This window comes from Cygnus olor, chromosome 4 (assembly GCF_009769625.2).
Source record: "Cygnus olor isolate bCygOlo1 chromosome 4, bCygOlo1.pri.v2, whole genome shotgun sequence".
NCBI classification, from domain to species: Eukaryota; Metazoa; Chordata; class Aves; order Anseriformes; family Anatidae; genus Cygnus; species Cygnus olor.
Window position 1 is genome coordinate 53,851,678 of NC_049172.1, and position 12,142 is coordinate 53,863,819.

General features: G+C 39.1%; 1 protein-coding gene across 3 annotated transcripts in view; it reads right to left on the bottom strand.

The window, feature by feature from the left end:
• Window positions 1–11,445, bottom strand: part of KLHL5 (kelch like family member 5) — a 57,042-nt gene extending 45,597 nt beyond the window's left edge. Inside the window, exons 1-2 of one of the 3 annotated variants that reach the window (XM_040557037.1) lie at window positions 11,285–11,445; window positions 9,255–9,342 (exon numbers count right to left, since the gene is read on the bottom strand). The gene's annotated coding sequence lies outside the window, so the exon portion shown is untranslated. Of the gene's footprint in view, window positions 1–6,394; window positions 6,413–9,250; window positions 9,343–11,284 lie in introns of those variants that run through there. The other 2 variants (XM_040557036.1, XM_040557038.1) reach the window with 2 other exon arrangements.
• Between the last annotated feature and the right edge of the window lie 697 nt (window positions 11,446–12,142).

The following is a 12,142-nucleotide window of genomic DNA, read 5'->3' on the forward strand; positions in this document are numbered from 1 at the left end:
TGTATAACATCACAGGTGTCAAACAGAACCTTGCAATAAAAGTCTTGCCACTGTATTAAAAGCTGTAGCACTCAAAAGCCAATTAATCTGCAGTTTCTCTACATTATAAAAGTTGAACTGCATTTAAAAATGGGATCAACCTCTCATAAGAAAAAGGAAGCCTTTAAAATTCCACCACTATCTAATTCTAGTATTCTCTTAAGCACTCTGAATTTACTTTTCCAATGCAGTCAAAGTCGAATGGTAGCCAAGCATTTGTTGGGGATATGAAGGTCAAAGGCAGCCTTAGCTGCAGTGACCATGCAATGGTAGAGTTCAGGGTGGTATCGGTTCCTGAGAGGACAGAGTAGGGCAAAACCCAAGACCATGAATCTGGACTTCAGGACAGCAGATTTAGCCTACTCAGGGATCTGCTGGAAAAAGTCCCACGGGATAAAGGCCCTGGAGGTAAGAGGGCCTCCTCATACTGACTTTACAGGACTGGCTGCTGTGACAATGAAAGACTTGTGTCTAATAACAACACCTTGAACGTGATCACACAAATAACATGAAAGCGACATAATCTATCAAATGAGCATCCTAATTCCATTTGTGTACTCCCATAAAAAAGTGCCTTTATGGCATAAGAGCCTTAAAAGCAACAGCTGGATAGAAATAAATCATTTTGGTAAGCTCAAGGTTGGGTAGATAGAAAACATTTTGATCTACTGCCACTTTATGGTTATGATCCTTACAAGTACTGAAGATGACTGCCAAGCATAGTAACTAGGAGTACAGGAAGAGAGGAGTTCAACCCATGAATTCCACAAAACTCATGGAATGGAAGTGTTGTTCCAGAACAGGATGTTCTCATCTCTGCTGCTAAATGAAGAATTCATTCATCTCTTATACAATATAAACAAACGTAATAAACGCCTTACTTTTTAAACAAATACTTTAGGAGTATTCTTTCCTAGAACGTTACCACAAGGATACCGTTTGTGCACACTTTCTTTTCCCCCTTCCAGTATGATATGAGATTTTCTAGGCTAACTCCAAATATGTGAGATTTAACTCAATACAGCAGCACAGTGCAAAGCAGCAGTTTTCCAATTCAGCTTGTCGATGATGATTGCTCTTTATACAATTCACTGAACACAGATGAAGAAATGACTACACAAGAAATGCCGCAGAAAGAAATTCTCAATTCCTTATGAAACGTATGTATTACAGTGAAGACTTTTAAAAGAGCATTTAAATGTTATTCCAGTTAAGGGCTAGTGAGGTGCATCAACACCAATCACTACTAAAAATCCTGTTTAGCTGCAGTAGACACACTAGCAGCTGGCAGATGTATGTTACTAGAAAGGATTATTTTGGAGAATAGAAAACCCAACCCTTTAATCTTGTTTTGCCATAATGAGTAACATTTACATCAGTAACTGTACATTTGAAATAAAGCACTGAAATGTGAAATCAATACCAGAGTGCAGTATTCTTAATCAAATAGCCCTAGACATTTAAACTGGATCATATATGTATTTGTTTATAAATACACAATAAAATGCCTTGTATTACTTGCTTTAATTACAAACATCATATCTTGACAATAGGGTTTTCACATTACAATAAGCTTCACAAAGTCATGAAATCAACATGATTAAATTAGAGATGCTAATTAAAGGTTTCCATTGATTTTACCAGTGATTTGGCTCAAGGAAGTACTATTAGGAAAAAAATGCAGAACAAATCATGGTACATTCAATTATCCCCTTCACTCTAAAACAAAACTAGTCTTCCGCCTTGAGTCAAAGTTGCTTAAAATAATACGTATCTGAGGCACGTAAGGGAAAATACCCTTTAATTCTCTATTTGGACGCTATTTAATTTCAGATTAAATCATGTATCAAATCACCACATATTCCTAAACATAATCACTGATCCTACATAAAATTGCATGAAGATATATTTGAAGAACAGCAGTGGAATTTAACACCAATAGAAGTAATTCTTTTATTCTGACCTGAAAGAAACCCTATGTTTTAAATTTTGTGGCCAGAAAGCAAATCTTAAACTATAAATAGATACAGTAAGTAAAGAGAAAATGTTAATTGCTGAATAGTGTTTATCAAATATACATTTACTTGAATCAATGGCAGTAAATAAATTGATCTGAGAATTGTAAAACTAGCCCAGACTGATTTCTTTTGCACAAAACTGCAGAAAGAGAAGGGAGAGCAAAAGTAATGCCCACTTTTATTTATTTTACAGTTTTACAGTTTTATTTACAGTTAGGTTCCCCACTTTTATTTATTTTACAGGCTCTTCTAACGTTAACTCCTGTTCTCCTGGATGCTTCTTCTCACTTGGTCCCCTCACCCACAGGCACACAGATCCCTCCCAACCTGACACCCGACAGGCAGGACGAGCAAATCCTTTGCCATATTCAGACCCAGATGCAGACAGGCCTATCAGCTGGCAAGTCAGGTAGTATTACTTATTTAGACTTCCCTACTTACCCAATATTTTCAATACCTTTCAGAAATTTAAACATGTGAAAAGCTCGTTTCCGTCAGAGTTTGCCTGAAACTGGCAAATAGACACACAAGATATTAGGGAGGAATTGATAAACCAAAAGACATAAATCCAGCTTGTCTCGGGAACTTGCAGGCTCACAAGCTTCCTCCTTACCTTGGAATGGCTGCATATCACCTAAGCCTAAGATTTAGAAACAGAGTGGAACAGAAATCACTGTGTCTGACATTGTTGAAACACAACAATGAGCTCCTACCTTTCCACAGCTGCATAAAACTAAAATGACCTTGAGAAAGAAAGCAACGATGGTAGAAGTCTAGGCCATCCATTAAACCTCTTAATCATTAAAGCACTTGCCGAGTCAACTGTTTAGCTATCCCAAGAGACACACTGACCCATCATCTTAGCTGCCTCACCCCTGCTTTTACAGAATTCCTAATATATTTCCTATTCTGCACAGAAAATGAGAACAAGGCAAGAGCAACATAAATTAACTGCGAGGAGGAACACAGGATACTAATCCAAACCGCAGGAGTACAAGAACCTTTGGTATTCCTAGGGACATTAATCCACTATCTAGGTGGCATGCTCAAAAAAGAGACAACTCTTGAACTCAGTTGGCTAAGCTGTCAGAGGGAAAAGGCATAATTGACAGAAAGCTTTCATTATTTGCTTACTCGGTATTTTTTTCTTTATCAACTCCATCTAAATCTTAAGGAAAATACAAAACTAACATATTGTACTACTGCATGTAGCTATCATTAGCTTTAGATAGTTTGCAATCACTTCATCTATCTTCCCCATTAGCTCAAAGTTCTAAAAATTCCTTATCTAGCTTACAGTATTTATATATAAAGTGTTCTCACTTACTGAGTTTATACACTTCCAGAAAAAAATGTTTGAATATTTACAGAAATTATCACAATCTGTTTTAAGTGCACTTGTTCTTCAGTCTAAAAGCCAATTTATTATGCAAAGGTGCAACTTAAATTTGTATTTGTTAATGAAAAAAATCTATCAGGAAGTGAGAGCAGTGAAGTTGTTACTTATCACTTGATCTGCCTACATTTTTATGAATGCATAGATTAATTTTAGTTAATTACTTTTATTTGTTTGGAAAATACTTCCAAGCCTAAAATGCTAGTTCTCGGCGAAGAGCATGCCAAGCCTTATCAAGTTATGATAACATCATTAACTGCTCTACTTTCATAATGTTTTAATTATAGTCTGAATACATAAGCTCGTGATTATATTTACATCCAAAATAGCATTTCTCTCACTGCACGTAGAAAAGCAAGCTTTAAAATTTGGTTTTATCTTTGGCAATGACTGAGCGATCATTTAATATTCAAAAGCAGTTGTTTTTAGACTATCAGAATACATTTTAGAATATCTACCCACCAAATGCATTTTACTTATACTGTATGCAATGAATACTCACTGCAGAATATTTACCTGGAATGGCAAACATCAGGCTAATAGCTTATTTGCACAAATGACAATGTAAATTGTCTACTCTGACAACAAATAAGAACTTGCATGCAAACAATCCAATTGCCAAAACCACTGAAAAAAGCTGACTTTCACATGAGCTTCTCTCATTTCTCCTCACTGCATACATGCTACTTGTTAATATGGTAATTCAGCCATATTTCATTTCTACCTGTATTCTTTACAGCTCAGGTTAGTAAACCTCTCCGAACTCGACTTTTTTCTTACTGTACATTGTACCCAGCCCACAGACTATGAATATTTTATCTGTTCTATTGGTATTCTTTAGCTCGATTTTGACAAGTTCTGTTGGATCTGAAATCGAGTCTACAATGGTGTGCATTTTTTAAATAGTGAATTATACTGTTTCCCCTCAAATCAACTCAAATCTATACTAAACAGATTATGTTACCATCTTCATCATGCCTATATAACCCATACCAAAATGTTATCAGCATTTTCTCTTAGAACTTCTTAAGATAGGGGAGAAAGGAGGGGAGGCAGAAGATACGAGACAGAAGACACACCAGAAAAAATACACCAGAAAATAATCTAGAAGAGATAAGGTAGCTCCCTTTTAAAAATTTTATTCTGAATAACTATGATTGCGTGACAGCTTAGCACACTTTGAAATAAATTTTAGATAGCAGGATGATACAAAGAATGAAGGAGGTGTTCTGACCACAGATTTTTCTTTTCTCCCCTTCTGTTTCTTCATTCCTCTTTCCCTTTTATAAACAATGTATATACAGCAAGTGGGTTCAAGAATGCCAGGAGAAAACAGGAGCCCTTAGAAACTGAAACAGCTAACAGTTTGATGGGCTGCAAGATCTCCATATTCCAAGCCATTATAGAAAAGCAGTTCCTGTAGCTGAGAATACAGCTGCCAATAAGCAACATTGAGCATAAAAGGGTTACCAAACCATAAGCAGATTACAGTACAATGCCCTTTCATTTCTTCTGAAAACACTGTGTGAAACATATGGAAGCAAGAATAGGAAATCCATTTTGCTCCATCTAAGTCCAGCTTTTAAAATATATCACCTATTGATTAAGCTGATGAAAAGAGAAAAATGAAAAGAGGTAACTTCAGGGAAACTAGCAGGAAGCAAATAGAGCAGAAATAGTTTACGAATCAAAACATTTCACTCAACTGAAAACGTACAGCTGTAAATTTGAACTATTTTTTATATTTCATGCTTAGCTTTTTTTTAGATTGTCGTGGCCCTTTTTCTATTATTTTTTACTAACTGCTATTAATACGATATTTCAGAAGAAGAAATATGTACCTCAGGTATTAAATAAAGTGTGTCCTGTAGAGTCCCTATCTTAAAGGTTTTAGTTCTAATTGGAACTGAGGTTGGAAAGGATTTTTTTGTTTGTTTGTTTTTTAATTTTATAATCAAACACTTTCCAGAACACTATAATCTCAAAACAAAAATGATGAAACAAATAGTCAGGGTTCTGGCCTCATAATGCCCAACGTTTCACAAAATTAATTTTTCATTTAATGTTGCCCTTTCCAATGCTACTTGTGTGGTGTTTTGCTAAGGTGAGAACTGCTTTATTGATGTAGACAAAAAGCCTAACTGAACAAAGAGTCTTCAATTACAACCCAAAGGAAATATTCAAGTAAAGATCATCAGAAACAGGGCTGAAAACACAAAATTGTCCACAGCACTACGTTACTTAGGTTTTCATTCTTTTTAGATAAGACATTCTCTCCTTCCCCCCAGTAAAACCAAGTATGTGTAAGAATGAGAAACGCCTTACACATTTTCAAAGTATTTCTCACAGGCTCAACAGGCTGTAATCACACAAAACACTTGGACAAATTGCAGCTTTTTGAAACTGTAAGGGGTGACACTTCTCCAAGTTAAAAACGTATGCACCCCTTAGATAGGAAAACACTTAGAATATAGCTAAAAGGATGTCCAGAAAAATCAATACACTCTGAAGAAAAAAACTAATCCACCACTGTACACATAATACAGGAGCACAGAATGTTTCACAAAATAAAAGTAGAATGGTGATTTAAGTGACAATTTCTTGAATTGTAAACCATCGCAAATTTCAAGCGAGTTTGTTAATTTCTTATTAAAGTTTTCAATAAAAAGTCAATACAAAGTCCACTGATTATTTTGACAGAGTACTAACTAAGGCAGTAGGACAAGTCTATTCAGATGTATTTTAGAAGAGATCTAGACATTCGTGTGCCTTAAATTTCTGTTTTACAAATAATTCCTGTACAATTTTATAAACAGCTTTCCACTAATTCTGAAAGTCTTATGGATGTTCTTGGAAGAATCCAAGTTGCTATTCAAAAATTCTTCAAAATAAATCCTGCTGTCAAGTAGGACATCAGAATTTCAACATCGATTGTACTTACAGCTGAAGAGGTAATTAATTGGCAAAGTATCAATCTCTGAACAGACTGAAATCAATTCCTTTATCAACTTTACAGAAATTAGTCCTCTGGGAAAATGCCAGCATAGACCATAAAACAATTATTCTTCAGCATCCCTGCTTGATAGTTATTCTACCTTGCAGTAAGATACAAAGGCGTATTTCTTCCTTTTTCTTTCCTTTATTTTCTGAGTACATTTTGGCATTTCCTTTGAATTCTTTTCAACTTCCACGATCACTAAAGAAAAAGGTGCAGGTCAAGTCTAAAAATTCTGAAAATCTGGATGAGGCTGGCTATTTTTGATAAGTGAAGCTACCATATTTTGAACTATTGCAAAATAGTGAAAACAAAAAGTCTGTTCTCAAAGTAATTTTAGGGGAACCTTAGCAGTTTCAATCATTTTTAAAGCTGTGAAAATTTTCTAAGTCATCTACAGTAGAAGATACCAACAAGAATATAAATTGACTGGGGGAAGGGAACAGAAGAAAAGGAAAAAAAAAATGAAATGGGATAAAAAGCTTGACTGGAATTCAATCCTCTCAGTATTTTCTGTCTTTTGTTTGTGATATTGCGCTGCTAACGAGTGGATCACTAACAAGGCTGAAGCAGTAACAGCCCAGACCCAGATTAATATTCAGGCACAGGGGAATGCTTAAGGAGGGGGTGCTGAGACACTCAGTAATACCAGGGTAGACCAGAAAGGTAGAGCATTTCTGGTAAGACCAGAAATTAAATAAAGCCTACTATTTCCCAGAAAATATGGCAGCCAGCCTGAAGGAAGACAGATTGACACTTATTCAAGACAGTTTCATTCTGATCTTCATAACCCCGTGCTTTTAACTTATCAGACCCGAATAAAGGCAGAGGAAGACAGAGCTTAAGCAGGTGCCTCTCAACTTCCACTTGGGCACCAAGTCTGCAGCAACAGGTACCAAAAGCATCCTTTTGCTCTGCAATACTGAAACATTTGATATGGATGACAGCAACGGGGAGTGAGAAACAGGTTCTTGTTTTGGTATTATCTGAGCCTGCATTGACAAAAAATGCACAGCAGATTAATATAACACCAAATTCTCTCCTGCTGTTGGTATTGATGATTGCCACAGGTCGTGCAAGCAGTTTGACTGCCCATTACTTGCCACTGTATTACTTTGGCGATGCTAAATTTGGAATATGCTACTTAAATGTTTAACAAGCATTTTCTTCTTCAGGACCTAAAGAAATAGGAATACCGAAGTGCTGTTTTGATCCATGTTTCAAAGTACTACAGGCTTAAAAGGACGAATTCCATTTAGCCTGAATACTCACTATACTAACTAAAACCATGGTGGCTTTTTGGATGCACTGATGGTTGAGAAGTCAGTACTTGAAATGTGAAATAAGACTAATTAATTTATATGTAAGAAAATAGCAATCTAGAGTAAAAATACTGAAGTTCTCCTAACTGCCTAATAAGAAACAATACACAAAAACGAGTGACCAAATTGCTCACCGTGTTCTTTGAAGGGACAGAGGATGGCAATGGACTCAGAACATCCAAAACTCATGATGTCTTAACTCAGAAGTGTGATGGCCAAACATAGGAAATGCTCAGAGAAAAATAAGACCTGTAATAACTACTCCCAGAATTCTCAAGTATTTTGTCACCACCCTTAATAAAGGTTGCCTTGAGAGTTGTGTACTTCTTGACTAGAATCGTCTCAGCAAGCAGCCACAAAGGACACCGCATCTGGTGCTCAGCAATCACTCTGAGCTCAATTAACTTAAAGCAGACTTTCTGTTATTACAGCGTGTAGAACTGCAACATTCCCCTGGACTGCCTGCTTCTGGAAAGCTACGCAAAGTTTGCAGTTCCCCAAAATACACTATGCCGTGCCAAAGAGTTTGTCAAGAACCAGGTAAGTAGAAATATACACAACAGAACAAATTAAAGCATCTACTGCCAAAAATGGTATGTATATTGTAAATTGCTAGTGACTTGAGAAATGATGAAATAAACAGTGAGAAAAATCACCTCTCTTCTGCATTTGTATCATGACATGAATGAATTCTAGACAACAGAGAGGTACACAGTTATTTCAAAAAAGTTGCATTACCAACATTCCCAAAGCAGGAATATCTCACTGCCAAGAAAGCATATTTTCTTTCATTTTGGTACAGCCTAGTATCTCTAAATTAATGGCACTGCTTTTCTTACCCTCATCACTATTTTTCCAGCAGTATTTTACTTTACAAAGAGTTCATATAACGCCAGGTTCTTTCATGTATTCATGCATTCAACATTCTTTTACCCCTTTGCTTTGTGTAAATGTCACAGCTATTCCCTTTGAAAATGACTTTGGCTTAGAAAAGTCTTACTACTTTCCTTCTAAAAAAATGAAGGAAAGCAAAAGCCAGTTAGCACTAATGGCATAATGAGGTTTGACTAAGCAGTTGGTAGGCTTCTATCATAAGCATTTCTCTAAAGAAATATTTTCTCTTACAAAGTCAGTATCAAATTTTCCTGGTTTTCTTACAATGGTTAAAAGATTAAAGGTTAGAGGTTTCTCTAACCTTTCTCTAAAGATTAAAACTGAATTTTATAGTAAATATAACAGTCTTCCATGAAGCATGCTTTGATAAAGATGGTAACTTTGAGAAGTGGTAAGTGATGAAATTACATAAAAATCTCCCAAACGCTAGGATCTGCAGTCATACACACATCAGCAGGAAGCCCTCACAAGCCGTGTAACACAAAAATCAGTGAAGGTGTAACCTGGAAGTTACAATACACTTGTGGGCTCAAATCACATTCATTGTAGCATCACACTGTTGGAATTGAATAAGTACAATAATTACCGACAACACCAGAATGATCTCTAGGTGTTCACAGAATCATGTAGTTCCATTTGTCTTCCTCTTTCCAAAAAGATGAGGTAGGCAGAAAAAATCTAGAGGGAGAAAAATAACAGAGCAAAAATATCAGAACCAGGCACTGAAAAAACTCTTGAAAGCAGATCGTTTAGTCTATTCCGATACAACTCCCTTCCGTTTGTCCTGCGATTCCTAAGCTGAAAGAAGGAAGGAGATGGAAGCGTGCCCCTGCACAACTGTCACCTCAGTTCCTTCCACAACCGCAAGTTACATACACGACAACAAATAATGCAAAGAAAGAGGGGAAACGTGTATGAAACCTGAATACATAAACTCTCCAGAAATACTGCATTACAAGACAGTATTTTTTTTCTTTTAAATAGTGCATTTTCATTATCTTTGGTTAGCCATAATTGCACAAAGGACAGAGAACTGAAGAACTGCTCTGCCTGATGAACCACCTAAGCTAAGAAGTATTGCCAAAGAGTAACATCAACTACATCAGTGAATAAAGCCTTGGATCACCACTAAATATCCTTCAACAAATGGAGCAGCTTTATACAAAGTCTCAAACCCTTACCATTGGAGTGGCTCTCGGCCTTCTTCTATTTGCAGGCCACCAAAATTTTTTTGGTCAAAGAAAGACTCCTACTCAAAGAATCTACCCTGCTGAGACATTATGTGTCTACTTTTGGAACCAAACAAGTTGACAACAGTCACTGTAAGAAAGAAAACATAGCCCTGGAAGACACTTGCATGCATGCATAAAGGGAATATCTAATATCTGTCCGTTCATGTTCTGATCTTTTCTATTAGCTGCAGGAACATTCCACCAAAGGTAGAAAGGAGTCAAACTATCACCTTCTGTTTTGTAAAGGAAATGTAAAATCACACTGCGGTGTCCTAAACGCTGCAATAACTTTCATTATTGGGTCACATTATGTTTAGGTAGTCTTCCTTACCATACCCTGAAACACTGAAATACATCTAGAAAAAACACAGAACATCAAAATAACTGGAGGCTGATCTTTGTTAAAAGCACTGGTGATACAGAAGTCCAGATAACTGAAACAGGTTCGTGAATATGAATCACCAGTTGACAACAATTTGCAATTAGCTTGACCATAATGGCTTAATGCAAGATCTTTACGTCTTTGTGGCAAGTTTTTCTCGTTTTATATTCATACTCACTGCATTTCTGTGAAACACAGTGCTTTAAAATCCACTGCCACGGGGTACATACACACTCTGGCTTCAGGAGCAGCGTTGCCCATCCAGGGGACACACTCGAGGCATGGCTCAATGAAGCTGAAGCGCGGCAGAGGAAAACACTGTCTGACACAAACTGGGGTTGTTACTGGTAGCTTAGCCCCAGTATGCTCCTTAGCATTGTTCAGCAAGTGGAAAACAGGAAAAGCGCACGATGGGAACATGATCTCCACGATCAGGAACGCAGCCGTGAAGTTCAGGTTTTGTGGTGGTTTTTGTTTTGGTTTTTAAACCTCCATCTCCACGCATCTGCTGAAGTTCTGGCGCAAAAATATGTTCACAAGACATGAACAGCGACTGTTTCTGGCAAAATTAATGAACCGGTCACGAGAACACATCTTGTGAGTTGTTTTTTAAACAGGACAGCCTCCCCCACACGCTATATATATAAATGGGGTTTCTCTGTTAAACCTACACTGACACAACGACGAGTTCAGTTCTTTTATTCCCATTCACGCTAGCAAGAAAACCCCAGCGACAGCTTTCCCCGAGACCGAGATCGGCCTCCAGCCTGTGCAACGCCACAACAAGTTGTTAAGCACGAGCAACAGACCCCAAACTGCCCCCTTCCCGCTACCACAGGCCGGCTGTGGTTGCCCCCCGGGACCCCCCCGGTGCCCCCCGGCCGCTCCCCCTCCGCCGCCGGGAGCCCGCCCGTGGGCAGCAGCCTTCCTCCTCCTCCTCCTCCTCCTCCTCCTCCTCCTCCTCCTCCCTCTCCCCCCCACCGCCAAGCCCCCGCCGCCCTCTCACCTCTCTCGGTCCGGGGAAGGGTGTGTGTATGGGGTAGCTTGGGAGTGGCCGGGAAAAAAAAATAAAATAAAATAAATTTAAAATTAAAAATAATGATGAAAAAAAAAATCCCGAGGGAGGCCCCGGCACCCACCCCCGCCTTCTCCCCGCCCCGCCCCGTCCCGGCGGCGGGCAGCGCCCCCGCTCTGCCAGGGAAGGCGGCGGCGGGCCCGGGGCGAGCCCTCCCGCCGCTAACGGGTCCCCATCCGCCCCGGCCCGGCCCCGGCCCCGGCCCCCGGGCCGGCCGCGCACACCGGGGGAGGGCAGGGGCGGCCCCGCCGCCGGCTCCGCCTCCTGCCGCCTTCAGCGCGAAGGCCCTTGCGGCGGGGGTGTGCGTGGCCTTCTGTGGGGTTTCTCTTGGTTAAACCCATTGAAGGCCCCGTCCTGCGCCATGGGTAGCCTTGTCTGTCTCGAAACCGCAACGCTAAGCACTGCTGTCACTCCGCTCCCTCCATTTAGGTGAAATAAATAATTAGTGACGCGGCAGTTAACCTCCTCTCGGGGTCTTGGTGCTGTGTGGTGTTGAGGCAGCCCATTCTCACCCTTTAATGGACACGCATACCTTGGCTTTTGCCAGATGTCTCATATTTGCCTTACCTCTGCCACCCAAAGCTAGAATACTTTGCCAAATTATCAGCCCGCGTGACAAGTCAGCTTTTCTTCCTACTGATAAAACTGATCGAAGGGTGTGCGAGATCATAGCTGAGGCATGGTGGCAGAAGTTTGACGCTGCAATGATCTACGTAGGGCTTTCTTTGCCTAATTAGTAAGCATAGGAAACCTACCTCGTTGTGTGGTTTGCCTGCCTGTGCTCTTCCT